The sequence below is a fragment of the Peromyscus maniculatus genome, chromosome 1, assembly GCF_049852395.1.
Source record: "Peromyscus maniculatus bairdii isolate BWxNUB_F1_BW_parent chromosome 1, HU_Pman_BW_mat_3.1, whole genome shotgun sequence".
Taxonomy (NCBI): domain Eukaryota; kingdom Metazoa; phylum Chordata; class Mammalia; order Rodentia; family Cricetidae; genus Peromyscus; species Peromyscus maniculatus.
In genome coordinates, this window is record NC_134852.1 from 152947427 (window position 1) to 152964671 (window position 17245).

Genomic DNA, 17245 nt, shown 5'->3' on the forward strand with positions numbered 1-17245 from the left:
TCTGAGAAACACACACAACACAACACACACACACACACACACACACACACGCACGCACGCACGCACGCACGCACGCACACACACTAGCACTAAAAGGACTGTAAATACACTGTATGGTGATGTATCTAGATGCTCTGTGCCCAGCGTGTTGGTCAGTGGCCCTGATTGTGATCCAGTGGAGAAGGTTCTGTGAGCACCATAGAACATGGGGTCAGCAGCACACCTTGCAGCGGAAAGAATGGGATCAGCCAGTTTGGAATGGGCAGGGGGAACCAAAGGGCAGGAATGGACAGTGATTGAGACATCAGGGGAGAGGACTTTGGCTAAGTAAACGTCACATGATGCTGTTGAAACTAGACTAGGGGATTAGACATTGCTCGGGTGGTGTCTTCAATATGCTAAGGGAGAAAAGTAGACAAACATGTTTGTGTCTTTCCACAATGTCAGAATGTATTGATTAACAGCAGTGCATTCGCAAGGTAAGGCTGTTTTCAATGGCAGCATTTGCCAGATAATCCCGCTTTCTTTGATAGCCTGACCGAGGCAAACACAAGGTCTTTCACTCCAATCTTAACAACTAATATTGACTCTCAGATCACACACCACACAGTAAATACATCTATCTCTATCTCTATCTCTTTCCATATATGAATCTTACATAATGGCTACAAAGGTTTAAAGGGGCAGGAAGTTTCAAAGAGTCCAGAGAAGCCAAAGCTGGGAAATCAATAGGGCCCTCAGAGTCTCTGTATTGATAAGATAAAGAGCAGAATGGAGCTGGAGCAGAGGCTGGCGACACTGCCCCGTGGGGTCTGTGGAGTCAGGCCTGCTGTGCGGTCAGAGCTGAGCTGCAGGAGTGAAGTGAACAGCAAGGGGGCGGGGGGGGGGGGGGGGGGGTCCAGATGAACCAACGTGTAAAGAGATGAATGGCAGCTCCAAGCAAGGAAACAGGAGGATGGCGGTTGAACAAGCCACATCAACAGTGGGCACCAAACTGAGCAGAACCCCTGGGACAGCTAGATGTTCTCAGACTGTCCGCTCTTCACAACACACATGCACACTGTTTAGGGCAGGGAGCGGGCATTACTATCCATCCCTGTACTAGGTCAATGCCTCTTTATGAAGTCTAGATGAGGGATTTCTACCTATTTCTTGGTCTGGTATATCTGGTGAGTTCTTGGGTCTGGTTTCTCTAGTAAATTTAATATGTCCATGTGCCCCTACAGTCTCAATTCACTCTGATAAAATTTTAGGATGGCACCCTTTCTACTCCCAGAAATAAGGTGTTTATTAATCTGTCCTTCGTGTGTGGTGCTGGACAGATAGTATCATTCCTGTGTCCCTAGACACACAGTCACCCTCCATCTTCAAAATGGAGTCAGAAGCTGCTTATAAAATGGAGTCTCTCAGGACAACACACAGCCTGAAAAAAAAAAAAAAAAAAAGCTGAGTGTGATGGCTCACACTTTTAATCTCAGCTCTCTGGAGGAAGAGGCAAGAAGATCTCTGTGAGTTCAAGACCAGCTAGGATTCTGTTACACAGAGAAACCTTGTCTCGAAAAACCAAAAAAAAGTAAACAACAACAAAACCAAAAACCAGTTTTGAACAATACAGAGTCACTTATGGCAGGACACAACTTGATCTCAACATATAGGGAGCACTGTAAAAAAACATGGGATGCTAGAGTGTCAGGATAGGGGCTTGCTGACCTGACTTAGCAAGATTCCTTCTTTTGTATGAGGAAGTTCAGGGGCAGAATGGGGGACAGGAGCCTGGGTGAAGTGTGGCCAATCAGAGGGTCTTTGTCCACACCCTGTGTGCACATACATCAACATAGTCCAAAACTCCACACACGCACATACCAATGGCCTTCACAGATATAGCCTCCCATTGTGTGTGGGTACACCTCAACAGACACCCTGGCCCACAAGTCCTCATCCCTTCCTACACACCCCTACACAGCCACTCTCCTATATGTGTAGGTTTAACTACATCTAGTGTGACCAGGTACTTTATTACATTTTTTTCCCAGAATTGCATAGTTAGAAAAATTAATACAAAGAGTGTTGGGCCCTATGGGTCCAGAAACCAATCTCATCTCTTTGCCTTGTTCTGAAAGGCAGCTGAAACAGCCCAGAACTGCCTTAACAGAATGGCTAAGCTGGGGACAGAATGGGCCACTACCCTGGGCAAAACAGCCCCATGTACCAGAAGCTGGCTGTGGTCCAGAGGTTCAGAACTGAATGGGGGAACTCGGAGCCTCAGTAAGTCCTGGTTCTGAGCATTCCACTCACAGTAACGGTAGATGAAGGATCAAAAAAGCGGGTTGGGAGAAGGTGTGTGAGATGGGAACCAAGAGGCTGTTGCGCTGTTTCCACTGGCCGGGAATGCACATGAATCTCACAAAGGCTGACTGACCTCAGCCTGGGACCCAAAGCACACTCGGGCAGAGGCAGAACAGAGACGCTCCAGCTCAGCAAGGAGGGGACTCTTTCAGCATGTCTTGGAAAGGAAGTGAATAGCTCTGAATCCAAGATGAAGTCTTAGAGGACAGCAGGAAGCACTTTGGGTTGAAGGATAATGGATCATGGTGCTGGGGAACAGGAGGGACACCAGGGGAAACCATGGGGCCCTTTGCTTACATTAGAAAAGGAAACACAGCCTCCATGTCGGTTAGGTGCATGAGTTACACGTACGACTTGAGAAATTGACAGAGCAGCCAAGAATTAAATGAAAAACAGAGAAGCCAGGACACCATGATAAACAGAAGTTAATAAGTAGGTACTTGTATGGAGAGGGTCACAGAGGCAAAAACCTGGTCTGTGAGACAGACAGGTGAGTTGCGTCAACTGCTGCTATCAGATGAAAAGTTCAGTGGCCAGAGGGGACAGATACAGATAATGAGAAGCGGGAAGATAATGAGAGGGGGCTGTAACTGCAGAGATGGCCCGGACGTGATTGCCCTACAAGAATGTCACAAACACATTGCAGCAATCTGTCTGAAAACCGGAGAAAACAGCCCAGTCCCCAGGGGAAATACGACATGCAAACAGGGCTAAGGTAAAGAGCAAACGTTGAATAAACAACTCTTTCGAAAGGTGCTGACACCATGGCTAAACCATGTCCCCCAACATCGACCTGCACTTCTAAAAAACAATGATGGCTTCACATCAGAAACCAGAACAGTGGGATTTGAATTTACAACACATAAAAAGGGTGTAAAAGCACCAACAATATGTTGAGGACTGGCAGGCAGCACCGAGGCAGAGCATTTGCTTAGCATGCAGGAGGCCCTTGGTGCTGCAAAAGTAAAAAGCTCTTTTAAAAAAGCACAGAACACACCATGGTTCTGGAAAGCCGGGCATCGTGGCACTTGCTTTTAATCCCAGCACTTGGGAGGCAGAGGCAGGCAAATCGCAGGGAATTTGAAGCCAGCCTGGTCTACATATACAGTTCCAGGCTAGTCAGGGCTCCACCATGAAAGCCTTGCTCACAACAATAAAACCAAAAATAATGAGGGTTCCAGTAGTCAAGTTAAGAAGGCCATCTTCCAAAAACCTACAGAGAAGCTTCACCCTGGGAAGTGAATGGCTGAAACATTCTCTTTATGATAAAGAACCAAGCAAGAGCCTAGCATGGATGTTCATAGCAGCACTATTTGTAATAGCCAGAACCTGGAAACAACCTAGATGCCCATCAACGGAAGAATGGATGAAAAAAATGTGGTACATATACACAATGGAGTACTACTCAGCAGAGAAAAACAATGAAAGCATGAAATTTGCAGGCAAATGGATGGAACTAGAAAAAATCATCCTGAGTGAGGTAACCCAAACCCAGAAAGACAGTTATGGTATGTACTCACTCATTGGTGGATTCTAGATATAAAATGAACAATCAGACCACAACCCATAGAACCATAGAGGCTATATATATAGCATGGAGGTCCCTAGGACGACTGTGGCATATAATAAATTTCAGTTTTACTCAATTATTGAAAAAAAATAGCCAAATGAATGGAAACACATGAACTATGAACCAAGACTGAGGGGCTCCCAGCTGGATCAGGCCCTCTGAATAGGTGAGACAGTTGATTGGCTTGATCAGTTTGGGAGGCATCTAGGCAGTGGGACCAAGTCCTGTGCTCATTCCATGAGTTGGCTGTTTGAAACCAGGAACTTATGCAGGGACACTTGGCTTAGTCTGGGAGGAAGGGACTGGACCTCCCTGGACTGATTCTACCAAGTCGATCACAGTCCTCGGGGGAGGACTTGTCCTGGAGGAGGTGGGAATGGAGGGTGGGCTGGGGGTAAGGGGAGGGTGTGGGAGGGGGGAGAATAGGGGAACCCATGGCTGATATGTAGAACTGAATGGTATTGTAAAATAAAAAATATATATCACACACACACACAAAAAAAAATAAAAAAATAAAAATATTATAAAAAAAAAAAATAAAAAAATAAAAAAAAAATAAAAAAAAAAAAAAAAAAGAGCCTAGCATGGTGACACACATCTGTGATCCCAGCACTTGGGAGAGTGGGGAGGAGGATTGCTGAGAGTTCTGGGTTACAGAGAGACCATGTCTCAAAGATACAAAAAAAAAGGTAAGAACTGGGCATGGTGACTCATATTTGCAGCCCCAGCATTTAGGAGGCTGAAACAGGAGAATTTTGTGAGTTCAAGACAAACCTAGACTACATACGTAGTGAGTTCCAGTCTGGCCTTGGCTAGAAAGTAAGAGACTATCTCAAAAACTGAAAAAAAGGAAAGCAAGGCTGGGCTGTGGCTAGGTTGGCAGAATGCTTGCCCAGCACACATAAAATCCTGGGTTCCATCCCAACACTTGAGGGGTAGGGGCAGGAGGATCAGAAGCTCAAGGTTATCTTCATTTTATTAAGAGTTTGAGATCAGCCTAGCCTACATGAGACTCTGTCTCAAAAAACAAACAAACAATAAAAAAAAAATTAAGGCAAAAGAGCAAGAACGCCAGCTTGTACTTCAAACAGACCAGATGTCCTAGTCGGAGCTTGAGACAAGATAAAGGAATGTTTTGAAGAGGGATTTGTCGGCAAAGAGAAACTCTGTTATCATTATGAACAGCTGAACCAAGGGTTCTGAGCTGTCAGAAGTGAGCAAGACGGAGTACTGGAGGCTCCCCTAGGATCAGAGCAGAGCTGAGATCTGATGACTTGAAGATGCTGTCTGGAGCCAGCTGTGGTGGTATGCTCTGAGAATGCCAGCAGCTGAGGAGGCTGAGGCAGGAGGATCACGTGGTCAGATTGGACTGCATAGTGAGCCTTGTCTCTTCCTTCCCTCCCAAAGAAAAGTATACCATTCAAAATGGAAATTTTTTTAATTAATTTTTTTTTATTATTTGTGCATGTAACGTGTGCATGTGAGCCTGCCATGCTACGCATGTAAAGGTCAGAGAACAATTTTTGGGAGTTGGTTCCCTCTTTCTTCCATGGAATCTTAGGTTGTTGGGCTCACATGGCAAGCATTTCTGCCCAGTGAGCCATCTTGTTAACCTCCAAATTGAAAAAATTTCAAGCATAGGATAAGAATAAACCCAACAAAAGACACACAGCACCGTCTTGGAAAAAGCATAAAAATAAAGCCTCCCATTGAAAGACATTCAAGGGACTAGGGCTACTTACTGGTCCTGTGTTCCAGCCCTCAGTTAAAGAGGAAGTCTGGGACACTGGCAGCAGGGAAGTACACCACAAAGACTATACTGGTAGCCACAGGGACCCATTGGGTCCATACAGTGGGTAGAGACAGGCTTAGCCCCATGGGGTGTGGGCAGGGGACTCAGAACCTTGGAGCAAAGTGAATTGTGACTAACTGAAAGGTACAAGAGGAGGTGCCTGGGATGAGGAGCACCCTGACCAGACACCAGGGGGTGCTCAGGTGTCAGGATGGAGAGCTTGCAGACTTGACTAACAGGATTCTTTGTTAATGTCTAGGGATGGGCTCAGGGAGAAGATCAGGGACCTGGATGAAGGGGGGCTAAGCAGAAAATCTTGCCAAAATAAGTAGTATTTATTATCCACAGAAAACCCAGAGCAGTGCTAAGAAAGCAATTGTACCAAATCAGAAGTCTGGGTTGAGTGTGGCAGCAGGTAGGACATGTACGGAGTCCTAGCACTTGGGAGGGAGAGTCTAGAGAATCCCAAATTTGGGACTAGCTTGAGTAACACTGTAAATTCAAGACCAGCCTGGGCTACACAGCAAGACCCTCAGAAAACCAAAGGTTGGGCGGGGTGGGCACAGGGAGAAGAAGAAAGAAAGAATTCTGAACACCCTCCCATCAAGGGCCAAATGCAAAAGGGGAATGCAGCAAGACATTAAAACCACTTTTTTATTTAAGAGGTAGATTGGGCTGGGTGTGGGTCAGTGAGAGCGCCCTTGCTTCATTATGCACAAGCCCTTGGGTTTGAGTCCCAGAAACTCAAAAAACAAAACTTAAACTAAACTAAAAAATGTATCCTATGTGCTTGGACTTGCAGAGCACGGTGGAATTCAGATGAAGGGTCCCTGGAGCCCTGCAGGGGAGGGGACATGCGGGCTAAGGGGCCACACAGAGCCTAGGGGTGCATTCCTCACGTTCCTTGTCTTGCGCCTGCACTGGACAGGCGGGTGGAGGCTTTTCCTGTTTTAATTATGCCTTCTGTACATCTTAACGGTTAAACAGTTCAATAACTACTTTCTATGGAGGGAAGGACATCGCAAAAACTCTATCTTTATATTCACAAGCAAACAGAACAAAACCTGCAGTAACTAGGGAAAGCCATAAATAAACGCTATCTTTGTCTGTCCGGCCAGTGAAGCCCCAAGCCCCCAGCTCAGGCAGGAACCACGCACGGATGCCTGCTTTTGCCATTACTGCTCTACCCGGGTCTGAAAACCCAAGACAATGCGAAAAGATGTTCAACGGAAATAAGATGTATAACTTCTGGAAAGGAGGAGACCAAAATACCACATTCTTGCGGCCCCCAGAGAGTCGGCGGAAGAGTTCTCAGGATGAATGAGGGGTTCAGGGAGCAGTCAGATGCAAAGTGTGTATTGTAAATCAATATATTTTATTATTTTCCACCAGAAACCAGCCAGAAGATACAGAAGGGGGGGAGAGTTTCCATTTAAAAAAAATCATAAAAACAACAGCCGAAACCAAAGGCATAAAAGTATTTAGACACTATCCTCCTGAGAACTGTCCTGGTCTACAGAAAGAAAATTTCAAACTACTAAAATGTGTTAAAAATGAAACTTGAGGAAAAGATTAAAAAACAGAAAACAAAACAAAACAAAACATGCTTTTGCACAGAAAGCTTGACTCTTAAAATAATCTTTTTTTTTTTTTTTTCAAAATTAGTGCATCCTGTATGGTTTACCAGATTTTTTAACTGAAATTATTTTCTGTGTGCTTGTCTGTTTGTTGAGACAGCTCATGTAGTCTAAGCTGGCCTTGAACTCCTTATGTAGCCAAGTTTGGCATTATGTAGCCAAACCTGCCTCCACTTTCCAAGGGCTGGGATGGCAGGTTAGTGCTCCAGCGTTTAGGACCCACCAAAATTCGAATAAGGTTTTCTTGAGAGTAAAGGCTGAAGCAGGGACGAGGCAGCCTTTGGAGCAACACATCTAAGACTCAGTGCAGAAGACAGATGCAGAGGCAGCGGAGAAAGCGCCGGGTCCAGACTCCTAAGGTGTGTGCCCTGCCTGCGGCGACTGCACAAAGCATCCTCGGTCTTTGTCTCCCGTGACCCTCACAGCAAAGGAAGTGGACCCCACCATCCTTTGGATTCCCAGGGTAACACACAGAAGCTCAGGCCGGTCCCCACAAAGCCCCCAGACCACCCAGCTGCCAAGTGACAAGCTCAGCGGGAGCCCCTGACCATGCCTTCCGTGCCCTCTGCCTTCCTAGACTGCAGTGTTCCTCCTTTTCCCACAGTGTTTATCAGCATGAAACTGTGCGCACAGGAGAGTTCGGGGAGGGGGTGTGGGGCAGCCCGGTTGAGAAGGGGGTGTATCTAACGGAGAAGGTGGGGGGAAATAAAATAGGAATTTAGGAAGAAAAAAAGAGAACGAGGTTTTTTGCTCTATGCCAATAACTAAAGGGAATTAGGAAGTTCAGCAAAAGAAAGATTGCTAAAAATAAAATCAGGGTGGGTGTGCTCAAGATACATTGAATATATGTGTGAAATGTTCAAAGAATAAATAAAGTAGTATTTAAGAGCAAAACAAAAATTCAGAAGGACAGTAAAATCTGGTGTGTGTGTGTGTGTGTGTGTGTGTTGTTTTGTTTTGTTGAGGTTGAAAAACATTTTCCCCAGCTTATAAAAAAAAAAAAAAAACAGAATTGTGGAGGAAATGGAGGTTAGTGAATTCTACCTCTTTAGTTAATGTTTTTGAAACAGAGTCTCATGTAGCCCAGGCTGGCCTTGAACTCACTATGTAGCCCAGGCTGGCCTTAAACTCATTATGTTGCTCAACATGACTTTGAACCTCTGATCCTTGTGCCCCCACTGCCCAAGTGCTGGGAAACTTTAAATTGCTATATGTCAAAACATTATCCATCAAAATGAAAAGGCATATTTCCACTCCTGGCTAAAATGGAGTAATAGAGACCGGATTTACCCCGCTGCCTGCAGCAGCCAACAAAACACCAGAACAAAACAAAACAGACACAAAGCCATGGAACAATGGTGTCTAGGGCGCCGCACATCAGCTGGCAAAGACAATGACCCCCGTGCAACGGAAACGTCTAGGGGCCTCTCACTGCCCAGCTCTCTTCCCTGAGAGAATTCCCAGGCCTCAGGCAGGAAGGGAGCAAGGTGGAGCCTCAGGATACTTGAGTGAAAGAGCTGAGCCGAGGGTCTGAGGGACTGAGGTAACTGGAGTTCAAGAGACAGGCTGTGGGGGAGTGGGGGCAGGGCCGTGCCGCGCAGTGGGAAGACCTGGGGTCCTGCAGGCGCTCGTCAGTTGCACAGCAAGCATGGCTGGGGCCAACATGAGCCTGGGAAACAATCCTCTGAGCACTGCCGCTTCCCAGGCCCAGGAATGGAGCCTGTTCCCACCAGCCAGGGCAGAGGGCTGCAGGCTCACAGGTCTTGGGTCTGGGAAACCTTGCCCAAGTCTTAGGGACCTTTGGCCCGGAGCTGAACATTCTTCCAGACCTGCCTGTGAGAAATCATAAAAACAAGACCTGAAGGATCCAACTCCCAAGCCGCCCCCAACCATCCCCCGCCTCTGTGTGTATGTTTTGAGATAGGGTTACAGCCTGCTTATTCAGTTTCTACAGAGCTAGAGATCAAACCCAGGGCTTTGTGTGTGCTGGGCATGCAGTCCATCAACTACAAAGCTCAAAAATATTTATAGAAATGTAAAGATATTAGGCACTTGCTGAGGCAAAACTCAGGATGTCCGGGGTCCCATAAAACCCATCAAGCAGAAACAAAGCAGGAAAGGGGCAGGGGTCACCAGGCCAAAGCAAATGGGGTGAAGCTGAATGAGACCCCAAGGTACCCACTAAGACTGACTGCAGGGAGCACAGCTGTAAGATCCTGATGGGAAAAAAAAAAAAAAAAGAAAAGAAAAGAAAAACGGGAGGAAGAGATGAATATAAGTTCAAGTCAATGCAAAGTGGTGTTGGGGGTTGGTTGGTAGGGAACTGTGGGATAAAACAAGCAGCTATGAAGGCAGCGGGCTGAAAAGGGTCCCGAGCAAATGGCCAGGGAGGTTCGCTCACATAGAACGTGTGCTTAGCACGCACAAGGCCCTGACTTCCATCTCCAGCATCCAAAACACAAAGCCAAGCAAAGCCAAGCGACTGGTCTAAAGATCCCAGGTAAGAAGCAGACTGCAAACTGAGGCTGGGATGTAGCTCCAACTGCAGAGCATTTGCCTGGAGAACATGAAGCCCTGGGGTCAGTCCCCAGATCACATAAATTCCGGTATGGTGCACAGCTGCCTTCCCTGGACTACACGTGACAAACAAAAGAGTTACTTTGTCTCAGAACAGCCCATACTCATACTCCTAGGTGCGTTTCCCTTTCTTCTTTTTTTCTTTACTTTAACCCTTGTGCTTAAGATCATAGTTAAGAGTGCTTTTTCAGAAACTAGAGAGACGGCTCCGAGGTTAAAAGTACTTGCTGCTTTTTCAGAAGATCTACATTTGATTCCCAGGAGCCACATGGCAGCAACAACCATCAGTAACTCTAGTCCCAGAGGAGCCAATGCCTTCTTCTGCCTTCTGGGGACACTGTGCTCCCCTGGTGAACAAACATACGTCCAGGAACACACTCACACATGCAAAATAAAAATAAATTTAAAAGAAAATAAAAATGTTTTTTTGATAGATCCAAATCTGTTTCATACTGGCAAAGAAAGGCAGGAAGGGAGAGAAATCAAGCTTGTCAAACTGGATAAAAAAAAATCCTCCCACCCCTCACTCCCCACCTCCTCACCCCCTCGCTCCCCACCCCCTACCCCTGTGCCCCCAATGCTTTAAATGTAGACACAAATGGTTTAAAAGAAATAACAAAGTTTCAAATGATGCCAGCAGAAACTCAGAGAATTGAAAGGAAGAATAAAGGAATCCCCAGCTGAGCCAGGCTGCAATGTGCCCAGTGTGCCATGACCATCCCAGCACTGGAGAGGCTGAGGCAGGAGGATTGGGAGTGTGAGGCCAACTTGGATTATATAGTGAGACATTGTTTCAGAGAAAGACAGGGGTGAGAAACACCGGCTGGTGGTCCAACACTTTAGCGGATGTCTCCCAATAATTAACAGCACAAGCAAGCAGAAAATCAGCAAGCCTGGGGTGGACCTGACCATACAATCACCTAAGGTGGCTTGATTGACAGTGGCAGGGCATCCCCTCTGAGGCATGCTCTTCCCAGTGTGTAGAAAATACTCACCCACACCGGCCTGAATTCTGGGCCTTTACATCAGCCTTAATAGGTTGAGAAGGATTCAAGCCCTATAAAGTATGTGCTTTGACCATAATGGAATTAAATTATAAATCAATAACAGAAAGATCCTTGGAAAATCCCCAAGTATTTGGAAACTCAATAACATACTTTTAAACAAGAAAAAAACTCAACAAGGAAATTGGGGAGTGTTCTCAACAGGATGAAAATGAACACCCAGCGCTGAGGGCTAAGAAACGCCACTCAGGAGGCACTCAGGGGAAACGCTTGTCGCCCCAAGGCCTGTGTGAGAAACTGAGAAAGGGCTTGACCCGGGGATCTCAGCGCTCACATCTCAGAACACAGAAAAAGAAAAACAGCCAGACCAAAGGAAGCGGGAGGAGGGAAATGGTCCAGCCGGGAAGTGGAAGCTGGGGGGGAGGGGGTGTCAAAAACAAAAAAGCAATGAGAAAAATCAAGAAACCCCAAATGTGGTTCTTAGAGAATCAGTACAAACTGATCAACCTCTGGCCAATGTGATGGAGTGAGGGACCTAGAAATTGTCACCATCAGGAAAGAGGGAGGTGGCACCATTACAGCCTCTAAGGAACTATTTTGAACAAGTTTATATTAATAAAACTGACAAGTTAACTAAATGGACACATTTCTTGAAAAACTCAAAATGCCAGAGCTATCAAGAAGTAGGGCCCTGGGAGTGTGCTCACAGTCCAGAAAACAACTCAAGCCTTGCCACCCAAATCTCCCAGGCACATGGCTTCACCAGAAGATCTGACCAAATATTTAAAGAAGCGATAGTAGCCATTATAGACATTATTAAAAGAATAAAGAGGAGAGAGTACCTCCCAACTGCACGAGATCAGATTATCCTATACAAAATCAATGTCATTATAAGAAACCAACAGTGTGGACCACCCCAACACACAGACACAGGCACAGGCACACGCACAGGCACACGCACACGCGCGCACACACACACACACACACACACACACAAATAAAACTAAAAAAATTTTTTTGGAGTGCAAAATCCAGTTCTCCATAAAAAGGATAATGCATGGTAATCAACTGTGGTTCATTTCAGGAACTAATGAACAGTTACTGTAACACTGGAAAATCAAAGTGACCCATTGTATGAGGAACTCAACAAGGAAAAACACAAGATGATCTTTTCTGTCCTTTGGTTGTTTGAGACAGAATCTCTTGTAGCTCAGCACTACAAGCCAGCACTAACCATGTAGCCTAGGTTAGCTTCAAATGTCTGACCCTCCTGCCTCCACCTCTTGAGTGTTGGGATTACAAACCACCACCAGGCCCAGCTGACATGATCATCTCATTAAGTACAGGAATGGCATTAGCAAGCATTCATTCCTGACTTCAGGGGGAACACAGCAGCTCTCGGCAGTGGTGTGGAGAACTCCCTCAGCTCCTCCAGAAGGTCCAAGCAAGCCCTCTGCCCTGCTGAGAACTAGAAGGGGCCTGGGATAGCGCTGTCTCCAGGCCCCCCTCTCGCATTTCTCCAATGCGGCTGCTCACTTGGGCAATCTAGGAGAAGCGGCTGCAGATAGGAAAGGAAAGTTGAAAGCCGTTTTGCTTACAGATAACATAGGCATCTTATTTGATAAAAATCTACCCCCAAAACTGCAAATATGGGTTTGGTAAAGTTGCAAGAGACAAGATGGATACACAAGGTCAAGTTTATTTCCCTGGAATGGTGTGGCATTGACATCTTCAAGATGCCACTTTCCAGTGATACAAAAACATGCCATGCTTAGTGACAGTTCTGACAGTGTGAGATACCAATACATTGAAAAGCAAAAAACAGAACTGAAGGACACCCTTGGATAATGGGGGCTGCTGAGGGCTAATGCTGATAAGCAGCCCAGTTCTCCCTGAATTTGTAAAAATTAACTGGCAATTGTAAAATTTAAACTGATGGTGAAAGCTGCTGAGACTGAGATAAAATTGTTCTTGTCAGCCCCAAACAACTTGAGAGCCGGGAAGCAATAAAGACCTCCTGCCTGACGGGCTGAGATAACTACTTTCTCAGGCACATTCTGAAGGCCCACCAGAGATTCCTTCTCATTCCACACTCCCATCAACTCTGCACGTATGCACAGATTTCTGAAACAAAGTTTATCTTTAACATTCTTTAAGCCTGCGGCAATGCCTACAAGACACTCTGGATAGAACACATAAGCCCCCAGAGGTACCTCCACCAAGGAGCTGGCGCCAAAGCTGCCCCTGGCTCTTCATGATTGACCGGTGAACTTTGTTCCCAGGCAGCTTACGTAAATGTCTCCCTTTTCTGCTCTTAAAAACTTCCCGTTGGCCCAATCTTTGAATGCACGCATACTTTACAGTGGCACCAGGGTTTCCTTACAATGTTCTGCAGATCAGATCCCCTGTAAACATCATCACTGGTGATGTTTTTGTGGACAGAATCTAGCAAATGGCCCTAAACAGTCCAAACATCCTTGAACAAGAACAATAAAATCAAAGAGCCCATAATCTGAGAACAAAAACTCTAATCAGGGTGGCATGGGTATAAAACACCGAAATAGATCAAAGGAACAAGATGGCCCAGAGATGAGCACGCAAGACTTGAACAAAATATTTTTTATGACATGTACTTATTTATTTTATGTGGAGGGTATGCACGACACAGTTCTTAGGTGGAGGTCAGAGGCCAACTCTTGGGAGTTGGTTCTTTCCACGTAGGTTCTGGGAATCCATTTCAGGTAGCCAGCTCTCATAGCAAGCGCCGCTACCCAGAGCTGTCGCTGATTTTCCAGCACAAGGTGCAAAGGCATCTGGGTGCAAAACTGTTTCTTCCAGAAAACTGGCTAAAACAGCTGAATATCTGAATACAAATAAATAAATGAAAGAAAAATAACAGAGTTCATACCCCATATGGAGGTAAAGTCTATTCAAAAAGGAATAGTAAGAACACAGAATACAAGAGAAAAATCTTTGTGGTTGGGGGTCATTCAAAGTTGTTTAGGCACAACATTAAAAGCACATTCTCTAGAACAAATCGACAAATTGGAATTCATTATTATTATTATTATTAACCTTAATTTGGTTCTTCAAATGGTAACTACAGGGAGGCTGAGAAGACAAGCTAGGGACCAAGAGAGAGAATCTCTACATAGCATGAGATTCCTTAGGTCTGATCCAGGATTCCTAAGGAACTCTCAAAAATCACTGACTGGAAAGCAAACACCCCAAATGCAAAACATTGGGCTAGGATCTGAACAAGACAGAAGGAGGCTCATGGAAGAAGCTGGTCAGCAAAAGATGCTGCTGGAGAGACGTGAAGTGGTGACTGAGCTCGGTAACACTAGGCACCACAGGGTAGGCTGAAATGAAAAGGCCAGAAGACCAGCCTGACATGATAGATAGCTCACGCCTGTCATCTCAGTCCTGTCGAAGCAGGGCAGGATGACTTTGGAGAGTTTGAGGCTATCTGGTCTACCTAGTGAGATCCTGTCTCAAAAAGCCAAAAGAGCCAGATGGATTGGTACCTGGCATGATTTTAATTTGAAGCACTCTACTAGGAGGGCAGAAGTGGGTGGATCTTTGTGAGTTCCAGGTCATCCAGGGGTACATTCTGTCTCAAAAACAAATAAATAAACAAGCCAAAACGAAGGACTAGAGATGTAGCTCAGTTGGCAGAATATTTGCCTAGCATGCTCAGCATGTTCAATGCCCAGCACAGCTTAAACCAGCATGGTAGCACATGCTTGTGAACTAACATTCACCAGGTGGAGGTAGGAGGATTAAGAGTTTAAGGTCATCTTGGCTATATAGTGAGCTAAAGGGTATGAGATTCTGTATGCATATGAGAGTTGGAAGAGGAGAAAGACAAGGCAGCAGAGGCTGGGGAGGATAGACCACAGGGTAAATACTAACTGACTATATAGCAACCTGGGAACCTGGGAGGTGAATCTCAGCAGAAACATACTGTGAACACTGTCAGACAGGAGAGTCCACACCTCACAAGTTCATTTCCATGACATGTCAAAAATGGCAGGGAACAAGGGTCCAAGGAGGTGTGGGAAGAACCACAAAGCCATAGGGATGCTTCATTGGCATCTCAGATGGCAATCTCTGCTAACACAAACCCACATGTCCACATGCCCACTGTAAATATGGCCTGTTATGAATGCCTCCTTCAAATTAAAAGGCTAATGACAACTTGGAAAAGAGGTGTGTGTGTGTGTGTGTGTGTGTGTGTGTGAGAGAGAGAGAGAGAGAGATAGAGAGACAGAGAGAGAGAGAGACAGAGAGACAGAGAGAGAGAGACAGAGAGAGAGAGAGACAGAGAGAGAGAGAGAGACAGAGAGAGAGAGAGAGACAGAGAGAGAGAGAGAGAGAGAGAGAGAGAGAGAGAGAGAGAGAGAGAGAGAGAGAGAGAGGTTTCTTACACAGTTCAGGCTGGCTTCTAACTCACCATGTAGCTGAGGATGACTTCTGACTCCTGATCCTCTTGCCTCTACTTCCCAAATGGTGAGATTATAGGCATGCCCCACCACGTCTGGGTTATCCAGTGCTGGAGATGTGGCTTGCTCAGAGGCCACAACCATGACATATGAGCCAGAATGGAACTGGGGTTGATGTTGGGAGGATCTGGTATATTCCTTGAAGTCCTCCCCTACACTGTCCATCTTTCAGTCCCAGAATCACCTGGCATTCAACCTGAAAATTCCAACCAAAAGAGAATTGTGGAACCTTGGTGGGACAGGCTTGGGGTAGGCAGTTGAAGTGGCAATAATGTTCCCTTATACAATGTGTCCCAAGATCAGTTGCTCATCACTTTCCAAAGGCCCTTCCTTCTCTCTTTCTTTTCCAAGCCATGAGGACCCCAGCTCCCAGGTCAGCACCTTCTTCATCCCTGGTCCTTTTTACTCCTGCCCTTTAGGGTGTCTTTTCTCCATGAGTTATACACCATATATTACATACATGGTTGCCTCATACTTGAATGCTTTCTTCCCAAGGGATGTCTCAGAATCACCTCATTTTAGATCAAGCTAGCAAGATAGTTCAGTTTGGGTAAAGGTGCTTACTTCCAAGCCTGATGAACCTAAATTCATTCTCAAAGACCCATATGGTCTATCAAGTCTCTTTTCCCAGCAGATATGGCCAGCTTTGAACCCAACTTTGGACTACAACCCTGAGCTGATTAACTGGCAGCTTAAAATATGGCTACCAACAATGCTTATTAAGGAAACATCAAGGCTGAACTTTTCTGGTCCTCATGTCCCCTCTTTTAGCCAACGGCCTCTTAGAATTGGTGTGGAATGGGGGAGTATACAGGGGTGTGGTAGGCCAGTCAGACTGAGAACAAGAGAAGGGAGAGGAAGGGGGAGACAAATCTGACCTGGAGACATAGGGAGAGAGGCCTCAGAACTCAGGCTAGGCTAAGACCATCTGCTGCTGGGCAACAACCTGTCCAGCCAGCAGTCTCGTGGGCCATAACTACACTCAGTATGTATCACGACATAGGAGGCTTACATATGGGCATATGGTCAGGGACCTGTGCTCATGACCTCATTACTTACCTTCAATTCCTTCATCCTAGGTAACCCCAATGGTCATTCCCATCACTAAATAGGTGGGGCAGAGGGAGGAATTCCAGATGCTCCTAGAACAATGGTTCTCAACCTGTGGGTCACAACCTCTTTCTCAGGCCTCTCCTAGGATCCTGGAAAACAGATATTTACATTATGATTTATGACAGTAGCAAACGTGCAGTTATAAAGTAGCAATGGAAAATAATTTTATGGTTGGAGAGTCACAACTTAAGGAATTGCATTAAAGGGTCACAGACTTAGGAAGGTTGAGAACCACTGTCCTGGAGTCACCATTATTCTACCCAGCTAGACCTAGAAACACAGAACACTGGCCATCTTGGGACAGAATCTCCTGGAGGTCCATTGTGGTCCCTTACAGTGTGCCTGATATTTCCACCCAGGCCCCTCCTCCTTCCCTGAGGCCTCTTCTTCCCTTACACTATGCTGCCATGGGGTGCAGACAGAAAGCTACAAGGACTGAGGGAGCTGGAAACCAGCGTAGAGAACTTGTAGGGGAAGTGGAGTCCACAAGCAGAAAGGAGCTGCAATACCCTCCCAAGTCAGGGACAGGAACTATGGACAGGGGTCCCTTAGTAAGGGCCAGGCTAGAGGGTCCCTGATCTGCAGGGTGGAGGGCCAGTGGACAGAATGGCCTAAGAAAGCTAGTGGCCTCTTGAAGGAGGTGTGGCCAAGGGCTCCTGGGACAGGGAGTATGCAGGGCTGCTGGGCTGCAAATGTGGCTG